This window comes from Lissotriton helveticus, chromosome 6, assembly GCF_964261635.1.
Source record: "Lissotriton helveticus chromosome 6, aLisHel1.1, whole genome shotgun sequence".
Taxonomy (NCBI): domain Eukaryota; kingdom Metazoa; phylum Chordata; class Amphibia; order Caudata; family Salamandridae; genus Lissotriton; species Lissotriton helveticus.
This window is the reverse complement of record NC_136067.1, coordinates 365,341,805-365,364,141: the sequence shown is the minus strand read 5'-3', so window position 1 is coordinate 365,364,141 and position 22,337 is coordinate 365,341,805. Positions and strand designations below refer to the sequence as shown.

Genomic DNA, 22,337 nt, shown 5'->3' with positions numbered 1-22,337 from the left:
CCTGAGGCCTCTGGTCGATAGCTACAATGCAATTTCTGATCAATGTTCAATGCAGAGCAGAGCATCTTCACAATTTCGCTGTTAAAATGAGTTCCTCTGTCCGATTCCAGAGAGGCAGGCACCCCGAAGCGCGGTATCAACTCTCTAAGCAACAACTTTGCTACTGTGAGTGTATCGCACCTGCGTGTAGGGTATGCTGCAACCCATCTGGAGAATAAGCAAACAATCACCAGAACATACCTAAGGCGATTGACTTTTGGCATTTCAATAAAATCCAATTGCATCCTGTTGAAAGGCCCCCCAGACCTCCCAATGTGACTCAGTGTAACTGGTGTTCTTTTCCCTACGTTCAACTGTTGGCATGTAACGCATCGTTTGCACACTGATTCTGCTGCAATCCTAAACTTAGGGCAGTACCAAGTTTGCCTGAACACCCTCAGCATGGCATCCCTTCCCAAGTGTACTGGACCATGTATCTGTCGTGCCATTGGACTCGCCAACTCCTCAGGTAGCACTGCTCTTCCATCTGCTGAAACCCAAAAATCCATTTCGCTTCTTACACAACCTGCTGTTTCCCATGCCCGTTTCTCTGATTCTGGTGCATTCTCTTGCATTACTCTTAAATCCTCCCAAGTGTCCACAGTTTCTAACATCATATTCAGTTCTGTTTTCTCCTGAGCCCCATCTATTTCCACTTTTGTGAAAGAATATCCATGCTCCGCACAATAGCGGGCAACCTCATCGGCATATCGGTTTCCTTGTGACACAAAATCAGTATTTTTTGTATGAGCTACACACTTTACAATAGCTATTTCGGCTGGACCCTGTAATGCTTCCAACAACAGCCGCACAAATTCTCCATTTCTAATTGGCGAACCAGAGGAGGTCATGTAACCCCTCTGAGACCACAATTGCCCGAAATCATGAACAACACCGAAACCATATTGGCTATCAGTATATATGGTGACTCTATTTTTATTACCTGCTATACAGGCACGGGTTAATGCAATGATTTCTGCTACCTGTGCGGAGTGTACTCCTTCCAGGCAAGCGGCTTCCACAACTCCAGTAATGGTGCAAACAGCATAAGCTGCTCTCAACCGACCAGTATCGTCTCTTAAACATGAGCCATCAACAAAGTAAATTTCATCAGGGTCAATCAATGGCTCATCCACAATATCTGGTCTGGGCTTCGTGCATAGTTCAGTCACATCAAGACAATCGTGATCTTCACATTCTTCACCTTCTATATCATTGGGAAGTGGCATCAACGTAGCAGGATTCAAGACAGAGCACCTCTTGAGGGTCACGTTCTCAGCAGCAAGAATAACTTGCTCATAGCGCGTGAGCCTACTGTTGGTCAAGTGCTGTGTCTTGGTCCGGGTCATTAACAATTCCACAGAATGAGGTACATACACCACTAACTGGCGTCCCATCACTATGCTTTCACAACGCTCAATGCTGACACCCGTTGCAGCAACGGATTTGAGACATCCGGGCAACGCTGCGGCTACCGGATCTAATGTAGCCGAAAAATATGCAACTGGTCTACGGCCATTTCCATGGATTTGGACAAGAACTGACAAAGCACATCCCTCTCTCTCGCAGCAGTAAAGTGAAAAGGATTTTGTGTAGTCTGGCATCCCTAGAGCCGGAGCACGACATAAGTCATCTCTCAACTGTAGGAACGCCATCAAGCACTCATTGTCCCATGGTACCGGATCACTCACCTCCTTGTGCGTCAGTTTCTGTAAGGGTTTTGCTTTCAGTGAAAAGTTAGCTATCCACTGTCGACAATAACCAACCATTCCTAGAAACATCCTGACTTCTCTCTGTGTTGTAGGTGCACTCATTTTCATTATCGCTTCTATTCTGTCTGGTGACACCTTGAGCTTTCCTTTTTCCAACCTGTGACCCAAGTACTGGACTTCTGTCAGACAGTACTGCAATTTGTTCGGAGATACCTTATGCCTATTTTCAGCTAAATGATTCAGTAGGGCGATGGAATCTGTCTTACAAGCTTCCTCTGTTTCTGACGCAACAAGTAGGTCGTCTATGTACTGGACCAGAACTGAGTTCTGTGGCAGTACCAGACTTTCAAGATTCTTCTTCAACAGCTGGTTGAAGATTGAAGGACTGTCTGTGAACCCTTGTGGGATTCTACACCATGTTAAAACGCGATCTTCCATTTTAAAGGCAAAAAGGTACTGGCTGTCTTCATCTAATGGGATTGAAAAAAAAGCCTGACAAAGATCTATCACTGTAAACCACTCAGCTTGGAATGGTATCTGAAACAGTATCACTGATGGATTCGGTACCACTGGACAACATGAAACAACTATCGCATTGATTTTTCGAAGATCCTGAACTATTCTGAACTTCCCACTAGGTTTCTGCAAACCCATAATCGGGGAGTTGCATGGACTACCCACGATTTCCTTCAGAATTCCCTGTTGTATCATAGAATCGATCACAGGCTTTATTCCTGCAATCGTCTCTTGGGACAGTTTGTATTGAGGCGTTCTTGGATAAACGACATTTGGTTTCACCATGATCTTCACTGGCTCTACCCCTTTGATCAATCCTATCTCTTCTCCGGTAAAATCCCACACTTCTGATGATACTGCCTCGCGTAAGTCCCAAGGAAGTTCCTCCACAGTCAGAGTAGGATACAGGTCTATACATGTTCTTGAATTAACAACCTTAAAGGTCGCATCATCGTCTGTAGTCTGTACTTCCACTCCCTGAGGTGTGCAATATATGGTGCAGTTCAATTTGCATAACAAGTCCCTTCCTAACAGACACACAGGACTTGAATCACATACTACGAACTGATGTTCATTCATGTAGTTTCCGATTCTCACTGACACTGGTTCCGTCAAAGGACTCGTCATTCTCTTGTTTGCGACTTCAACCACCTGAATTGTTTCCCCCGACATTGGTAGATCAGGAACCACTGCAGATCTCAGAGTTGATCGAGTAGCTCCAGTATCCACCAAGAATGTTGTGGGACACCCTGCTACCTCTGCCTCAACAAATGGCCCTGTCTAATCCACTTCTAGAACTGCCCCGAGGGTACAGTCCTCTTCTTTGCTTACGCGTTGTCCCGTCAAAGGGTCAATGTAGTAACACTTTTCTTCATCTATGAAAAGAGGCATTTGTCTAAAGACCTTTCCCCCTGTTGCAATCTTAGGTGGCTGTGGAAATTGAGCTCGTGGAGTCCCCCCTTTGGCCATCTTATTCTTTGGTACTGTCACCCCTTGAACTGGAACCTCTTGAACTTCCTCCTCTACCTCTATTTCTCCATTTTCAGGGTTAAAGGGACACTCGCGTCTCCAATGTCCCACCTGGTGACACTGATGGCACTTTGTCGTCTTCTTTAATGTGGCAACGTCTATTCTAGGTCTCGGGTTATCCTCACTGTCCTTATTCTGATTATTTGATTTCCGTCCCATTGTCCCTGTTCCCTGCTGTCAGCCCTTTCCAGCTGACTGCATCTGCACTACCATTAGCTTTTCTTTCAGCTTCTTTGCTTTGGAATCTATTTCATCGCTGCAGTACCTTGCATACCTCAAAATCTCATCCAGTGGTCTGTTCTGCCAACAAATTAAATGTTGCTGAATCATTAAACAAATATCAGGTCTCAACCCCAAAACAAACTTTGATACAAACTGTCCTATATCTTTGGGGTCCGTCACATCGAGTCCACTTTATTGTTTGAATGTTTTCAGCAATCGCTCATAAAATTCATGAACTGTCTCCTTGGGTTCCTGTCTTGTTCTGTCTATTTTGACCCAATCTATGTCTTGTGGTGGCACCTTATCTTTCAGCCAAGTTATTACCCTCTCGTACTTTTGCATCACAATTTCAGCCGGTCCATTTGTAGCAGCATCCCTTTCTGGCTCTGCAGCTGGCCATTCGACACTAGTCTTGCATGCTGTCCACAAATCTCCTGGGACCACAATGTCAAATAATGTGTTCAAATCAATCCACAATACTTTGGAGATCTTCACAAACCTTTCTACCTGCTTGTACCACTCAACTGGATTGTCCCTTAACTTCGGAAATGAGTTGGTAAATGCAGCTAAATCTCCTCTACTCCAGGGCACATGTACGTAATTCCCATTCGATATTTCTCTCAGGGGAAATGCCTCCATCTGCATTACTCTTCCTTCCGGAGACATCACACTCGGGCTCCGTCTGACAGTGCCCCTTTTTGCCCACCTCTCTTCCCATTTGTCCAGATCCCTCCACACTCTTATTCCTGTTATCAGTTCCCTTATGTGTGTTTTTAATTCTGTAGTCCTTTTCTCATCTAATTCTTGGTCTGTATACTGTAACCTATGGTTACCCTGTAGGGTCTTTGGGGCATATTATCAAGGGGTTTTATCTCCGCTTTTTTGGCTTTAAAAGCCAAGAAAGCGGAGATAAAATTATCTCCCTATTACCAAGCTGTCGCTAACACCAGTTAGCGACAGCTAATAGGAGATAGCGACCATCATGGGCCCCACTTTGCATGTCAGTGATATTTATCACTAATGACATGCAAAGTGGGCGTGCCAAGATGTTAGCGACTGGAAACAGTCGCTAACATCGCTATCTCCTATTACCAACTTTTGGAGATATTCGCGCTAAGCGCGAATATCTCCAAAAGCTAACACCTGCCCTGAGCAGTTCTTAGCCATGTTATCCAATGGGAGGTGGATAACATGGCTAAGAGCATTTGCTTGATAATGCATGAATATCGCTGACTTTTCAGCGATATTCATGCATTGCGGCCGTTTTTTATCGCATTTGCGATAAACCTTGCTAATAGCAAGGTTTATCTGCGATAAAAATCGCCGATTTGCGGCGATAATTTTTGTCTCTAAACAAGTTAGAGACAAAAATTATCGCTAGTTGTTGGTAATATGCCCCTTTGTTCTGGACAAATCTACCATATACTTGTCTGCCAATTCAGACAGTTTTTCATGAATTGCTCTTGCCTTTCGGGTAATGTCCTTTGCTATAAACAGCAACTCATCTTGTTCGTACAAATCAATTCTTTCTAAGGCCAATGTACCATCTATGATCTCATCCACATCTGATTTTAAGCTGGTAACATCGAGTCTTTTGGCCTTCACTGCAGCTTTCAGTATGCTAGCTCTAGGGGGTCCATTTACATCTCTCCCATCCCAACTCCGGGTTCTACGCCTGGGCTCAGGCGAGTTACGAGGAGTCCTCCCATGCTCCCACCCCTCCAGGTCCCATGCAGTTCCGTCCTCTCGGGGAGGATGATGAAACACTCCATTGGGCCTCATGGTCCTACATTCCCCATCCTGCCTGGTTTCTCTGGGTGCATGGCTAGACATCCCATTACTCCCCCTTTCCTCACAGTTTGCCTGTGATCTCTGACTACTCGATGTATGGCGAGATCTCTCACTGTTCCCTCTGTTCCAGTGTTGTACATCTTCTCCAAGTGCGTGGTGAGCGCACCTAAACCTATCTCGGTAAGCTAGTACCATTTGGTCTCCACCCTTTTCCCAGAGACGAGACATCTCTTCACACTCGATACCTCTACCGTTCCGCTCCTGCTGTTCCCTATCATCCATAGGACGTGTAACTCCTCTGTTCTCCTGACTTTGACCCTCACGCTCCTGACTGCTTTCGCTAGCCCCGCAGTGAGATACTGTCCCGTTGCCTCGACTTCCCCCTTCTGCCTCTGCTCTTGACCTGTTGCTCTGTGCTTCTGCGGACCCATCCCATTCCCTCAAGTCAGCTCTCAACTCTTTAAAAGTTTTCGGCCATGGTCCCCTTAGGTCCATCGGTCCTCTCTGACCCTCCTGTCCTGATGTGGGACCCACTGCTGAATCGAATGGGGTGTTCCACGTTACTGGTCTTGGCAATTGCATCCAGGCATTTGTCGTGTTATTTCTCCTTTCCATTTCAACTCTCTCCCTGTCTAACCGTCTTTGTTCTTCCTCTCTGTCTCTCTCGGGGTTGTAAATCGATACTATAGGTCCTATGGTAACAGGTACTTGGAGAGCATCTGGCAATCCATAAGACTCAACCTGCTCAGTGGTTGGTGTCTTCTGTACCACAAACCTTCCAACCACACTCTGTGCTGTACTATGTTGAGGTGTCTCCTCGCCTTTGATAGGTGTCCATTCCGATATAGGAAGCGGTACATACCCCTCTATGGCAGCCCCCTCTTCCCTTGCGAGTCCTCTATTTTCTATCTCCCCAACTCTCGGAGGCGGTCTATCCATCAGCAATCTATTTATCAAATCGTCCTCCGATTCGCTCTCCTCATCCTCTTCCATAAGGTTCTGTCCTCCTACCACCTCCCTCACTGGGTACAACTTATCTACCTCAATAGCCTGTACCCTCCATCTCTTGGTGTCCTCATCCCATTTGGAATCTCGCACTGCTCTTACCGACCGCGTCAACCTTCCTTGACGCCTATTCAGATTTCTATCGTGTGCTGCCCTAATCCACGCGTTAAGGGCCTCAAACTGGGTCGGTCTAGGCGGAGGTTTCAATGAGGACATGGTTGCTTTCAGCCGATGTAACGCCTCTAACTTAAACGTCCCATACTTTGGGAACGGCAGTTCCTCATTCTTTTCCGTAAACTTGTTCCAATCCCTAATCCACATTATAGTGTGCAAACCGACATTCGTTGCCATATAGTGAGCCGGTGTACCCTCTGGCGGTGCCTCTACCCCGTAAAAGGAGTCACTTCTTTTTCTTTTAAAAATCCCTCTCAAACATTTAAAGCACTTCATGATCAAAACCTACAATTTCTACTTTTCTCCGCGTTCGTTTACTTCCTGGTGACAATCCACCAATCTCAGCGCTGTTCTCACTAACTGGCCTATCAGAGCGCGGTTTCTCGCCAACGTCACACTATCCGCCCAATCACAGCGCGGCTCTAGCCGACCTCACACCAACCGCCCTATCACAGCGCGGCTCTAGCCGAGTCACACCAACCGCCCTATCGCAGCGCGGCTCTCGCTGACGTCTCTCATCCCCCTTTGCAGCAGTTCCCCTCCTTTCTCAGCTCGTCTCCTCGGTCATGCATGCGTCTCATTCATACGATGAAAAATGATTACTTCCGTCCAAGCGATCACTTTCCTCGACTGTACGTCCACAGCCTAACTATAGTTGTCACCTTAACTGACGAAATGTCTTTCCGATTACGTCCAGACAATCGCCTTCCCTGATAGGTTACTTGCACACAGTAACTTTCGACCAGCGTCCGTTACTCACACACTCACTCTTACACCCCCCCTATCTCGGTCCTGTGGGGTCAATGGTACCTCATGATCCCCTCTACTCTTGTCGACAACTACCCTGGGTGTTCGATACACCCGAACCACTTAAGCTCTACCTCGAGCTTAAGATTTTTCACCAGTTCACCCGTTTACCAGGTTTACTAGTACCAGGTTGCGCGCGCTCACAACCTTCTCTCAATCACACTACAGGCATTCAACTCCGCAAGACATTACAATATAGATACAACACAAAATACCGCAATCTGTTCACGCATGACCCTTGTTATACTCACTCTCCTCCGACACTGCTGCTTCTCTCGCACCGTCAGCACCTTCTCCGGTACTCGATTCTTCCGCTGCTCATCTCTCGATGTCTAGGGGCCTTGGGGTAAACTAACCTAGTCTAAATTACCTTCCTCAAGAAGATAACCATCCTACTCTGCTACCAACAGTTAACGCGGGATTTCTGGTCTATAGTTATTATTCCAGCTCCCGATTCGGGTCGACTAGATCGTTGGTACCTGTCATTGAGTAAAAGGCAATCAGCTACTAGGTTAATCAATTTAAGAACTTAAGCCACTCTAAAGAACCACTGACTACCAAATGAGTTTAAAAGTTTATTATAAAGCCAAAAGTATCTGAAGATACAAACATCTCAGAATAAGATTCAAAAGATATACAGGTATCAATATGAAAAGGTACTCTCGGAATGCTCTCAATCGGCAAAAGGAAATGATCAATATTATCTCAAATAACATTAGAGTTGCAAGAATCGCTATAAGTTGCAACTTAAGAGTCATTTACAAAAAGTAAAATTCTGATTAATCTATCCCTACACTGGACTAAGTGACATCCCTACTTAACAAGATCTTTACCTAAAAAGGTGTCAGCCGTGGTGACTTCCAAAGAAGATCACGCACTTCTCTTAGTCTTCTTGGTGAATCGTTCTCTTAAGTTCAGTCTATCTGCCTACCCATCCGCTTTCTTAGGCTCCTCAGATCATCTGCTCTGTCTCTTCCCCGGGGTGCTGTCCCTAATACGAAATCACATTTCCAATAGGAACGCCCCTGGAGACGCCCCTCACGTGGTATCGATTCTGGCGGTAAATTCCACACTGGTGCTCCTCTGGACCCTTCGTTAAAGTTGACCTTGCTTCCCAGGCTTCTTCTCCGCTGGTCGGTACCCCCCAGGAAATTCCTGAAGCCTCCTCCAGGCCTGTGCCAGGCGTCTCTGAACAAAGCCCATTCATCACTAGACTGATTAGGGCTCCTCGCACCTGCAAATAAACCGTTCTACTGTGGGCCCCAAATTCCAACCTCTACCATATCTAAAAGTCGTAAACTATCTCTTCGTTTGAGCTCTGTGCGATCTCTCCTTAACGAGCACATGCAGATCAAAGAAGCAACTTTATCTATTCAAGCCTACTAAATCACATGAAACAGGCCTCTGCACTCTGAAAACATTTAATTTCTTGGTTTAAACAGTATTCTAACTAACACACATTACTATAATGTAACACATCTATATAAGACATATTCTTCAATTCTATGATTAATAATACTTTGGAAAAATGTTATGTCCACGTCTCATGTCAGTGTAGCAGCACTTATACATTTACTGTGAATTGCCATGGGCCTACACATTTTCATTGGTTTGCAGAGTTTCGTTTCTCCTTCACATAGTCACTTAACATGAAGAACATGGAGTTTCACATCATCCTTGCGTTTCTATAAACTTCTACATTAGTTGTCACACAGATATATATATTTCTATTCTAACTAAAACACTTTTACCATTTCCACTCTATGAATATAACACTCTGGTGCAATCTATATTTAAACTAATACTACGTGCTTGTAAATATGGTGCACTTATAAATTTTTCAGATTTGCGCTCTCTCACTGCCCTTGGCTTCTCTGAGCAAGAAGAAAAATACAGAGGGGCAGATTTATGAAGGCCTTAGGCCGCCGGTGCGTCATTTTTAACATGGGAAAAAGTGACGCACCGGCGGCGCAAGGCCTCCATAAATCTGCCCCTGAGTCCTTGTCCTTCTCTGCCTGCCCCGCCCGTCCCTGAACGCCCACGCCTTATCTATAGGCCTTAGGCTGCAGGGGAGCAGTGTCCCTGGCAAGCGAGGGCGAGGGGCCAGGGGCCGTCCATTTCCGGTCGGGGAGCTGTCCAGGGCATCCTGGGCTGATTCCCAGCATTCCCTGGCTGCCAGGCTTTCTGGCCAGCCGGCTGGAAGCAGTGAGCAGGAAGGGGCGGGGCATGCAAATACTAGAAAGAGGACAACGTGGGTATGCTAAGTGACGCCTAATGAGGCGACAGCCGAGGAGGACTCTGGAAGCCGGGAGAAGACCTGAGGCCGGGGCCTCCTTTCCACCGGCACATGCCGAGCTCTTGCTGGGAGTCAGAAAAAGAGGCGATAGGGCGGCCAGCGACTGTGCAAGGGGAGACCCCGGCCCGGGTCAGCCAGGTGGATTTCTTCGGGAGGCGTTCATTCTGACACCATTCTGGTTATCGCTTCTCAGCCTTTTGGCTAAGATCAAGTGTAGTATCTATTCTTATCAGTTTAATATCTGATACGTCCTCTATCTGGGGACCATATATTAAATTGATTTTTGGAACAGGGAGATGGAATAGGAGCTTGCTCTGTCCACTCCACGCATCAACCTGGTATTGCAGTACCTCCAGGAATGGTGCACTTCCCCACTCGGGGAAAACAATGCTGTTGAAAAATAGACGATAAAACGAAAGTAGCGTTTCACTACCAAACCCTGTAAAGTGGCGCTATTGTGTTTGCGTGTGAATAAAAGCAAACTGGTCACCGCGTCTTGCCTTATTTATGTATTTATTTGACTTATTGGCCACTTTGCGGCACCCGGGCCATGCGTTATTTATTTATTTATTTTCCGCGTTTAAAAAAAATAATAATAAATTATTTCTTATTTTTTCCCCCTTCTCCATCCAGACGCTGCACTTTGAAAAGAGACACACGTCGGAAAAAGATTGTTTTTCCAGCACCAGAGTTTCATTGGTTTTGGATCCATTTCACTGGGGAACGAATGGAAGAAGGTTCCCAGCAAGTCAGTAGGATGGATGGATGGAGGGAGGGAGGGAGGGAGGGAGGGAGGGAGGGAGGCAGGCAGGCAGGCTGGCTGGCTGGCAGGCAGAGAAGTGGACACTGCCCTTGGCTTCTCTGAGCAAGAAGAAAAATACAGAGTCCTTTTCCTTCTCTGCCCGCCCCGCCCGTCCCCGAACGGCCACGAACGGCCAAGCCTTATCTATAGGCCTTAGGCTGCAGGGGAGTAGTGTCCCCGGCAAGCGAGGGCGAGGGGCCAGGTGCCGTCCATTTCCGGTCCGGGAGCTGTCCAGGGCATCTCTCTCTCTCTCTCTCTCTCTCTCTCTCTCTCTCTCTCTCTCTCTCTCTCTCTCTCTCTCTCTCTCTCTCTCTCTCTCTCTCTCTCTCTCTCTCTCTCCCTCCCCCTCTCCCCGCGGCGAGTAAGGAGGCACCCGTTGAAGCGGGCACCAGCGCAGGGAAGGCTGGCGCCCCCAAGACCTCGGTGCCCCAGGGCCAAAGGCACCAGGAGGGCAGACAGGTGCCCCTGGAAACCCCAAGGCACCCAAACCAGGGAGTGGAGGGAAGGGTGAGGCAGGGACCAGGCAGGGGACAGCCCCAGAACCCTTCAATGGGTACAGCATCACCCAGCTCATGCGGTGGGAGATAAAGGACAAAGCCGGACCCCGAATGGAGCGAGCCTCATTCGTGAAAACAATCCTCAAACCAGCAGTGGTCCAAGGGGAAGAGATACTGAGTTGCCAGGCATCTGCATCGGGAATGATCTTCCTCCTCAGCTTCTTCACGCAAGCCCTCTTCAGGAAGTACTGGGACTTCTTTCAGGAGAAGAAGGAGGAGACGCCCTACAGCAAATTCAGTGTAACGGCCGGGATGGAGCCAGCAACCACGGAGAAGAGGATAACGGTTGAGATGACCAACCCCCACATCCCAGACAAGGACATCGCGTCGCTCCTCCAACGGTACGGCACCATCCTGTCAGGGCCCACCAAGGTCAGGGACCCCAACGGAATTTGGAACACGACCTGGCAGGCACAGATGGACCTCCACAAGGACCCATTAGGGAGAGATGGCATGAAACACCCACCGGCCAGCTTCTACCTAGGATCAGACATGGGGAGGATCAAGTACCCAGGACAACCCTTCACCTGCAGGAAGTGCGAAGGCACGGGCCATGCCGGCAGGGATTGCCCTGTGAAATTCTGCTGGAAATGCAAGCAGTCCGGACACGACGCAAGCTCATGCAAAGGGACCAGGAAGTGCAACCTCTGTGGAGAGGTGGGCCACTCGTACTACCAATGCCCCAAGTCAGACTTGCCGAAAACATACGCAGCGGCCGCTGCAGCGAGCCCAGCCTGGAGCCAACCATGGAGACAGACCAGGCCGAAGCTCTCGCCAACAGCCAACGCCAGCCTGAACACCCTCCTGAAGGACGTCAGGGACCAATCGGGAAAATCATCACCGACACCCGGGAAGGTAGATCAGAAGGGCCAGGATCCGAAAACAACAACCCCCACAGGACCAGGCCAGAGCAACAAAGAGGGACCCAAAGCAGGACCGGACACAGGACCACCACCACCACCTACTGTGACGGCACCAGCCAAGGAACCCCAGACCCCCAAAGGAAGCCCGGAGGACGGAGCATCAGCAAAGGCCCCGCCAAAGGAAACCCCAAGGGAAGACGCACCGGCTGAGGTAACACCAGCCAAGGAGCATCCGGAACCCACCAATGAAGGAGCACCACAAGAAACAGCACCGACAAAGGAGGCCACCGGAGAGACGGCACCAGAGCCAGGAGCAGAGACCAAGGAGAGGAGAAAGGAGAAAAAGGACCCTGCCAAGGCAAAGGAGGCCAAGAAAACAGACAAAAAGGGAAAGGCGAAGGACAGCAAGGACTGGGTGCCCCTAGAAGAGTCATGGGGGACAGTACAATCCATGTCGCTGCGCCAGAAAGCAATAAAACTCGCAGAAACCAAAGAGCAAACACGCTCCAGCACAAGGATCCAGATGGCGGCAGCGCAAAAACTACCAACGGAATCCAAGCTGGAGACACTGGAAGACGCGGAAGGGCCAGACGGAAACACCCAACGGACAGGCCCCCAGAAACGGAAGCTACAAGGGAAGGAGGACTTCCTGAAGAGCAAGAAGGTAAATAACGCAGGCACCGATGACGAAACGGAAAACGACACCCACATCGTCATAGTGAGCGACGGGGAGGAGATGGAGGAGGAAGAGCTAGACAAGCAAGAAGAGGAGGAGTCAACCCTCCAGGACCTCCACCGCCAACTCAACGACCTGGCAGCCATAACCGTACCAGACCAATGGGACCTGGTAGTAGAAAACGAGGAGCTCGTCGAATATACAGGAGACGCCTCAGCGGAGTGGGGATCACCGGAGAAACAGGACAACCTACAATCACAGTAGGGACACCCAGGGCCTTCAACCCCAGTAGGTACCGAAACCAGACACTGACCGATAGCACAGAGACAATGGCCATATCATTGCTCACCCTAAACGTCAGAAGCATGAAGGATCAGGTCAGGCGGGTTGGCACGTTGCGCTTCCTGGCCACCCAGAACCGAGATATCTGCTTTCTACAGGAATGCGGAATTCCGTACACCCAGTCGTACAGCCAGCTTGAACGGCAGTGGACGCACGGGCCATCCTTTTGGTCTGGAGGGAACGATTGCAAATCATCTGGAGTGGCCATTCTAATCAGGGGAAGGCATTTCACCGTGGACAAAGTCACCGAGCAGGTCAACGGCAGAGTGCTGGTCGTGGACGGCTCGTGGGCCGGTGAGCCCGTTCGGCTCATCAACGTCTATGCCCCCCCAGAGAAGAATGAGCGACTCAAGATGTTCAGGGTGCTCAGGTTGCAACTCGTTACCTCCAGAACCATTCTGATGGGTGGTGATTTCAACTGCATAGTAGAGTTGGACGGACGCAGTGGGCCAGGCTCTGCAGGAATGGATGTGACGTCCAGGCTGTTGGTGGAGATGATAAAGGAGGCGTCCCTCCGGGATGTCATCGGGAGCATGGGGCCGAACGCCAGGAATTATTCCTGGAGCAAGCCGGACGGATCCGTGCGTTCACGGATCAACCTCCTACTCACCTCCCCAACAGTAAAGCCTGGGCGAAGCTCCATGGTCGCCGTCCACTTCTCTGACCACAGAGCAGTCAGTTTTGAGGGGGAACTTACAGGGAAGTTCCCCGCTGGCCCAAGTTCGTGGAAACTGAACTGCTCTTTGCTGGACAACGAGGAGTTAGTGGCGAACCTCAGAGACGCGTACATAGAGTGGAAGGACATGAAGGGCCTCTTTCAATCCGCCAGCGAGTGGTGGGAATGGGTGAAAGTCAGGTTCCGGAGCTTCTTCCAGGATGCAAGCAGAGCTGCTGCACGGGAAAAGAAGAGGACGTTCAGGAGGCTGCAGAGCAAACTGCAGCAACTGTACGAACTCGAGCTCAGGGGATGGGACGTGGATGACGACCTGGAGGATACCCGAAAAGGGCTCGCAGAGCACTTTAGGGAAGAATCCGAGAAAATCATCTTCAGGACCAGAACCGAGAACCTAGAGAAGGGCGAGAAATGCAACTCGTTCTTCTTTAAGAAAATTCACTCAACTCACACACCGCTGGTGGAACTTCGGGACTCGGAGGGCAACCTCCAAAGTGAGAAAGAGGACGTCATGAAAGTCGTCACAGACTTCTACGGCGAACTCTACTCACCGAAGGCGTCGGAGAGAACCCAGACGGACAGTTTCCTGGAGGGCATCTCAAAGACACTGGGTCCGGAAGAGAGAGAAGGCCTAGACGCGCCTTTCACCCTGGAAGAACTGCACTTGGCCGCCACAACCTCCAAGAGAGGCAAGACACCCGGGAACGACGGGCTCCCAGTGGAACTATATGTCGAACTGTGGGACCTGATCGGGCCGGACTTGCTGACCCTCTACGAGGAAATGGTGGGCAAGGGCAGTATGCCGCAATCCCTGCGAGAGGGCATGATAACACTCTTGTACAAGCAGAAGGGAGAGAGAGAAGACCTCAAGAACTGGAGGCCCATCTCTCTCCTCAATGTGGACTACAAGATTCTCGCGAAGGTAATGGCCAACCGCCTAAAGAAAGTGGTAGCAAAGATAGTCGACCCAGACCAGTCCTGCGGTATACCGGGACGGCAAATCGCGGACAGCCTGGCCATGGTCCGGGACACGATCGAGTACGTCAAGGGTCGCAAGATCCCGACGGCCTTGGTCAGCCTGGACCAGGAGAAGGCGTTCGACCGCGTCTCCCATGAGTTCATGGACCGGGCACTCAGAGCGCTGGGCCTGGGGGACTTCTTCTGCGACGTGGTGAAAACAATGTATAGCGACATCTCCAGCACGGCAACAGTGAATGGCTGGAGTACCAACCCTTTTCCGGTCCTGTCAGGGGTGAGGCAGGGATGCCCCCTCTCCCCGCTCCTGTTCATCTGCGTAATAGAACTCCTCGCGGAACGCATCCGGCAGAACAGTAACATCAGAGGAGTAAAGGCACCGGGAAGCGGAGGAAAAGGAGAAGTGAAGTGCTCTCTGTACATGGACGACGTCTCAGTATTCTGCGCAGACGGGCCGTCCATAAGAGAACTGGAAAGGACTTGTATCGAGTTTGGGAAGGCATCAGGAGCGAAGATCAACAGCGCCAAGTCAGAAACCCTGCTCTTCGGACACTGGACCCCCCCCGAGACCCACTACCATTCCCCATCAAGAGGGACTTCCTGAAGATCCTGGGAGTCTGGTTCGGCGGAGAAGGTGCAGCAGAGAAGACCTGGGAGGAAAGACTGGCGAAGACAAGGCAGAAGCTGGGACTCTGGAGCCTCCGGAAGCTGACGATCGTAGGGAAGTCTTTGGTCCTGCGGAACGAGACCCTGCCAGTACTCCAGTACGTCGCTCAAGTATGGCCAGTGCAGACCACAACGGCCAAGGCCATCACGAGAATGATCTTCTACTTCATCTGGAGCTCGAAGATGGACAGAGTGAAGAGGACGGTGATGTTCAAGACCCACGACAAGGGAGGCAAAGGAGTGCCGGACATCGCCACCATCCTGAGAGGGATCTTCGTGTGCCATTGCGTGAGGAACACCCTGAGGACAGAAGATGAGAGCCACGTCAGCTTTCTGATGGCACGCTTCTTCCTGCTGCCAACGTGGAGGCGCCTCGGATGGGCTGAGTGGGTGAGCGCCGTCCCGTACAACTGGGAGACCCCGTGGTTCTACAAAGAAGTGGAGAAGTTTGTGAAGGAATTTGGCCTGGAGACAGCGAGCCCCGCCACATGGACCTCCAAGCTTGTCCAGAAACAGATACGTGCAAGAGACGTCAGCGAGCAAATCGGCGCCCTCCCCTCAGCCACAGCAGACCACGTGTGGGGAAACGTCGCATCCAAACGCCTGACGAACCAGCACAAGGACACCGCCTGGATGGCCATCCAAGGAGGACTTCCCGTGAGAGCCTTCATGCACGCAAGAGGACTCAACCGATACAAGGCCTGCCCAAGAGGATGCACCGTGGACGAGACAACACACCATCTCTTCTGGGAGTGCACGTACGCACAGGACCTGCTGAAGGCCCTGGGCACAGAGCTTAGGGCCTGGATACCTACGACCTGCATCACGGCGGACTCTGTGATGTATGGACTGTTCCCAGGGACACACACACTAAGTGACCTCCAGGGCTGCTGGAGGCTCCTGTGCTGTTTCAAAGATGTTCTTCTGTTCTCCAGAAACCGCCTGGTAGTAGGGAAAAAGGAGACATCAACCCTGGGATGCCGTAAGATGATCCACAGCCTCCTGCACGACTACGCAGCACTGGACGGATCAGATGGAGATAGCGAGGACGAAACCTGAGGACCGAAGGGGTAGCCTGTCACGCAGGGGCCCCAGAAAGACTCAGGGAACAAAAGCGACCCCAACGGAGGCCTACTTGTCACTCAAGGGGCCCCCAGAGGGACCACTAACCTGTGTTTTCCTATTTTTTCCTTCAATCCAGGAACCAGTTGGCGACCGGAGAGAGGAGAGAACGGATGAAGACAGGTGGAGTAAATGTAAATAATTTACTGTATGTATTTTATTCAACGTGACCTTTTCCCTTCACAGGTAAAAGGTCAAAGGGATAGCTTGCGCACTTGTTGCCAAGTTTGTTACCAACGACTTACGAATAACAAGGGTGTTGTGGAAGGTGACGATTGATGTATCTGAACCAGAAACGATGCCCTGACAAAAAAAAAAAAAAAAAATCTATTCTTATCAGTTTAATATCTGATACGTCCTCTATCTGGGGACCATATATTAAATTGATTTTTGGAACAGGGAGATGGAATAGGAGCTTGCTCTGTCCACTCCACGCATCAACCTGGTATTGCAGTACCTCCAGGAATGGTGCACTTCCCCACTCGGGGAAAACAATGCTGTTGAAAAATAGACGATAAAACGAAAGTAGCGTTTCACTACCAAACCCTGTAAAGTGCCGCTATTGTGTTTGCGTGTAAATAAAAGCAAACTGGTCACCGCGTCTTGCCTTATTTATGTATTTATTTGACTTATTGGCCACTTTGCGGCACCAGGGCCATGCGTTATTTATTTATTTATTTTCCGCGTTTAAAAAAAATAATAATAAATTATTTCTTATTTTTTTCCCCCTTCTCCATCCAGACGCTGCACTTTGAAAAGAGACACACGTCGGAAAAAGATTGTTTTTCCAGCACCAGAGTTTCATTGGTTTTGGATCCATTTCACTGGGGAACGAATGGAAGAAGGTTCCCAGCAAGTCAGTAGGAGGGTGGGAGGGTGGGAGGGTGGGAGGGTGGGAGGGTGGGAGGGTAGGAGGGTGGGAGGGTGGGAGGGTGGGAGGGAGGCTGGCAGGCAGAGAAGTGGACACTGCCCTTGGCTTCTCTGAGCAAGAAGAAAAATACAGAGTCCTTTTCCTTCTCAGCCGGCCACGAACGGCCAAGCCTTATCTATAGGCCTTAGGCTGCAGGGGAGCAGTGTCCCTGGCAAGCGAGGGCGAGGGGCCAGGGGCCGTCCATTTCCGGTCGGGGAGCTGTCCAGGGCATCCTGGGCTGATTCCCAGCATTCCCTGGCTGCCAGGCTTTCTGGCCAGCCGGCTGGAAGCAGTGAGCAGGAAGGGGCGGGGCATGCAAATACTAGAAAGAGGACAACGTGGGTATGCTAAGTGACGCCTAATGAGGCGACAGCCGAGGAGGACTCTGGGAGCCGGGAGAAGACCTGAGGCCGGGGCCTCCTTTCCACCGGCACATGCCGAGCTCTTGCTGGGAGTCAGAAAAAGAGGCGATAGGGCGGTCAGCGACTGTGCAAGGGGAGACCCTGGCCCGGGTCAGCCAGGTGGATTTCTTCGGGAGGCGTTCATTCTGGCACCATTCTGGTTATCGCTTCTCGGCCTTTTGGCTAAGATCAAGTGTAGTTTCACTTGCCTCCCCTAGGGGAGGGCGGTCAGTTGGGATGTTTTCATTGAACTTTGTGTGTCAATGATATTCCCAATACGTGAAACGAGATTCGGTATCGGAACGCTACCGGACGACAAATGACAGAAATGTCATTACGCATATGACAGTAATGTCATAACGTTTTTAGTAGCCTGGCATGTTGGACTGTTGGGCAGACACCCCAGTGGGGGCTGAATGGCAGGCCGGCTGAATGGCGATTTAGACTGGGCTGCTGTGCCGACCGGCCGAATGGCATGGCTGGAAGGCTAAGTCGCCCCCCTGTCCAGGCGCACCCTCCTAGGTCCGACCGGCACAAGGCCAACCAGCTAATGGCTGTCTGCAGATTGGTTCCCCGCTTTCAGCTGGGCTGGTTGGCTGCTGGATGGAGGTAGTAGCAGGACAGACCGGGGTTGGCTGAAAAGATAAGCCATGCCTAGTACCCCCTGGGCAAGTAGGCCAGGCGAGACGGCTCGGTTGAAGGGCAAGGCCGGCAGGTGTGGCAGACTGGCCAGACCTGCTGACTGAGGGTGTGACGGGTAGGACAAAAAAAAAAGGGGGCAAACAAACTATCTTCAACTCAAGGGTCAAGATCTTCGAGGAAGACGAAAAAATGCACAAGATTCTTCTTCAAAAAGAGCAACCACACACACAAGGAAATGAATGAAATTTGGAATAATGAAGGAATACTACAAAAAGGCAGAACAAACATACAGAACACTGTACAAGACTACTACAATACCCTATATAAAGAGAAAACCATAACATCACAAGAAAGCTCAAACTACCTAGCCTCCATTGAAAAAACTCTATCACAAGAAGAACAAACCTACCTACAAACCCCCCTAGATGGAGAAGTATTCCTGGGAGCACTATCCCAATGCGCCCCGCTCTCCTCCCCTGGAGAAGACGGCCTCCCATGGGAATTTTACAAAACCTTTTGGCCAACACTATGCGCAGACTTCATGAGTATGATAGAGGAATGCATGAAGACAAAGGCTTTCCCCCCATCCTTTTCTAAAGGAGTTATCTCCCTAATATACAAGAAAGGTAGGAAAGAAGACCTAAAAAACTGGAGGCCCATCTCATTACTGAATGTGGACAGTAAATTAGTGACAAAAGTGTTAACAAACAGACTGAAAAGAGTTCTAAATTCGCTTATAAATGAAGATCAATTCTGCGCAGTCCCCCAAAGAAAGGTATGGGACAGCCTTATGACAACAAGGGAAACAATCAGGCTCGCTGTAGAACATAACCAACCCTTGGGCGTCCTGTCCTTAGACCTACAAAAAGCCTTTGATAACATCTCACACGAATTCCTCTTTAGAGTCCTTGAGAAAATGGGTATCCCCTCTTCCTTCACAGGTATTATCCAGTCACTATACAAAGATGCAGTTAGCCAAATTCTGATCAATGGGTCACTAACAGAGAAGATCCAAATCAGATCTGGGGTAAGACAGGGATGCCCGCTATCACCAGCCCTCTTCATTTGTGCCATTGAACCTCTCCTAAATAAAATCAGACAGGACCCAAACATCAAATGACATTTTGTCCCGGGAGGGGAAGGGAAGAGAGTTAAATGCACCAGCTACATGGACGATGTAACTATCTTCTGCAATGACGCTCAAGAAGTAAACAGAGTCATCACACATACCTCCTCCTTCACCAAAGCCTCTGCCCTAGAAATAAACAAAGACAAATCGGTCTGCATGGTCATAGGCCAACGGGACAACCTGGCAAAAACCCCGGTCACAGTCACAAGGGACCCCATTAAAATACTAGGGATCCATTTCAGTACAGATATAGCTGGGGAACAAAACTGGCCACCAATAAAGGAGAAAATATTAAAGAAATTTTACTTTTGGAAGTTAAGAAACCTTTCCATGGAAGGTAAAGTTTTCATTATTAAAGCTATTGTATTGCCTATTCTACTGTACCTTGCGGTGGTGTTTCCACCAAAAAAAGTAATGTTAAATAGCCTGCAAAAAATGATTTTCAACTTTGTTTGGAACTCCAAAATGGAGAAACTCAAGAGAGAGCACATGTATAAACCTAAGGAAAAAGGGGGAAAAGATGTTCCCAACTTAAAAATGTTTTTGTCCTCAAAGTACTTGCACTTATGCATGAATGCCCTAGAAAGAAAAACCAGATTTGTAGCGGACTACATCACATACTCCACATACTCAACCGCCTTAATGTTGAAAAAGTATGATCTGGTACACTACAAGAACACGACCCCCCACTGTTTTTCAACACCAGAGATCTTTGAACATTTTAAACCAATCATTGAACATTGCAGAACGAAAGACATTGACCTCAAAGCCTGTGTTGACACGAATTCTTGGAAACATGAACTCAAAGATGCTGAACCAATTGCCATAGTCAACAACTTAACAGAAAGTCAATCAAAAACAGTATGGGAACAGACAAGCAACAAATGCCTATCCAACCACCAAAAGGACATTGCATGGATGGCAGTAAAAAAATGCCTACCAGTAAAGGCATTTCAACACAAGAGAAACTTAGCCAAAGACTCAAAATGCCCCAGATCAACATGCGCCGGAGACGAGACTATCCTCCACTTCCTATGGAACTGTTCCTTTGCGCAGGAAATCTGGAAGAAAACGGGGAAACTCATCAAAAGAATGCATCAAAATGGCACTTGACAAAGTGCAAACATATGTATTTGTAGATGTAAGAAGGAATGGACAAGAATGGGCACTTGACAACTGGAAACAAAAAGACTGGTCAAGACTAATAAACAAACCATAGCCAGTAAATGAATCTGTACAATAAGCAAATAAAATAATCTCGATGTACATTTTGCACATGACCGAGCTGCGTCTCTAACATGAATGCAAAATCCAAAATGATGCCACCATATTGGATTGGCTAACATGTAAATATGTAAAGTTTTAAATAAAGCCCGTTGAAACTTAAAAAAAAAAAAAATCTGTTCTTATCAGTTTAATATCTGATACGTCCTCTATCTGGGGGACCATATATTAAATTGATTTGTGGAACAGGGAGATGGAATAGGAGCTTGCTCTGTCCACTCCACGCATCAACCTGGTATTGCAGTACCTCCAGGAATGGTGCACTTCCCCACCCGGGGAAAACAATGCTGTTGAAAAATAGACGAGAAAACGTAAGTAGCGCTTCACTACCAAACCTTGTAAAGTGGCGCTATTGTGTTTGCGTGTGAATAAAAGCAAACTGGTCCCCGTGTCTTGCCTTATTCATGTACTTATTTGACTTATTTGCCACTTTGCGGCACCCGGGCCGTGCGTAATTTATTTATTTATTTATTTTTCACGTTTAAAAAAATAAATAAAAATTATTTCTTATTTTTTTTTTCCCCATCTCCATCCAGACGCTTCACTTTGAAAAGAGACAAACATGGAAAAAGATTTTTTTTCCAGCAGCAGACTTTCATTGGTTTTGGATCCATTTCACGGGGGAACGAATGGAAGAAGGTTCCCAGCAAGTCAGTAGGAGAGAGAGAGAGAGAGAGAGAGAGAGAGAGAGAGAGAGAGAGAGAGAGAGAGAGAGAGAGAGAGAGAGAGAGAGAGAGAGAGAGAGAGAGAGAGAGAGAGAGAGAGAGAGAGAGAGAGAGAGAGAGAGAGAGAGAGAGAGAGGCAGGCAGGCATGCTGGCAGAGAAGTGGACACTGCCCTTGGCTTCTCTGAGCAAGAAGAAAAATACAGAGTCCTTTTCCTTCTCTGCCCGCCCCGCCCGTCCCCTATGGCCACGAACGGCCAAGCCTTATCTATAGGCCTTAGGCTGCAGGGGAGCAGTGTCCCCGGCAAGTGAGGGCGAGGGGCGAAGGGGCCGGCCATTTCCGGTCAGGGAGCTGTCCAGGGCATCCTGGGCTGATTCCCAGCATCCCCTGGCTGCCAGGCTTTCTGGCCAGCTGGCTGGAAGCAGTGCGCAGGAAGAGGCGGGGCATGCAAATACTAGAAAGAGGACAACGTGGGTATGCTAAGTGACGCCTAATGAGGCGACAGCCGAGGAGGACTCTGGGAGCCGGGAGAAGGCCTGACGGCGGGGCCTCCTTTCCACCGGCACATGCTGAGCTCTTGCTGGGAGTCGGAAAAAGAGGCGGAAAGGCGGCCAGCGACGGTGCGAGGGAAGACCCCGGTCCGGGTCAGCCAGGTAGATTGCTTCGGGAGGCGTTAATTCTGACACGGCCCTGGTTATCGCTTCTCGGCCTTTTGGCTAAGATCAAGTTTAGTATCTGTTCTTATCAGTGCTTGCTTGGTTTGCTGCAAAGGGTTGAGGAGGAACACCAGATCCCTGAGGAGCTGGGCCTGCGATCTCTGGCTTGTCCGGAGCCAGGCTGCGCGACAAAGGGTGAAGGGTTCCTACGGCGAGCTGGACATTGCTTGCGGTGTCTGCCTTAAGGGGCTGGGCCTTCGCTCCCTGGCTTGTCCGGGGCAAGGCTGCGTCTCTGAGGCGGGCACTCAGGCAGGAAGATCGATATCGACGTTTGGAGCTGATACCAGGCGCCCCTGAAGTGGACGGGCTGGGCCTGCGGCACCT

At 49.4% G+C, this 22,337-nt stretch overlaps 2 non-coding genes and 3 pseudogenes across 2 annotated transcripts; all 5 read left to right on the top strand.

Moving 5' to 3' along the window:
* The first annotated feature begins 9,772 nt into the window (after positions 1–9,772).
* Positions 9,773–9,963, top strand: LOC144764301 (U2 spliceosomal RNA). Its single transcript, XR_013596485.1, has one exon. It is a non-coding gene; the product is annotated as a U2 spliceosomal RNA (small nuclear RNA).
* A 6,602-nt stretch (positions 9,964–16,565) lies between these two features.
* On the top strand, positions 16,566–16,746 carry LOC144764411 (U2 spliceosomal RNA; annotated as a pseudogene).
* Positions 16,747–17,741: 995 nt separating this feature from the next.
* LOC144764545 (U2 spliceosomal RNA) lies at positions 17,742–17,943 on the top strand (annotated as a pseudogene).
* Positions 17,944–20,705: 2,762 nt separating this feature from the next.
* On the top strand, positions 20,706–20,902 carry LOC144764431 (U2 spliceosomal RNA). Its single transcript, XR_013596538.1, has one exon. It is a non-coding gene; the product is annotated as a U2 spliceosomal RNA (small nuclear RNA).
* Positions 20,903–21,993: 1,091 nt separating this feature from the next.
* LOC144764520 (U2 spliceosomal RNA) lies at positions 21,994–22,086 on the top strand (annotated as a pseudogene).
* The last annotated feature ends 251 nt before the right edge of the window (positions 22,087–22,337 follow it).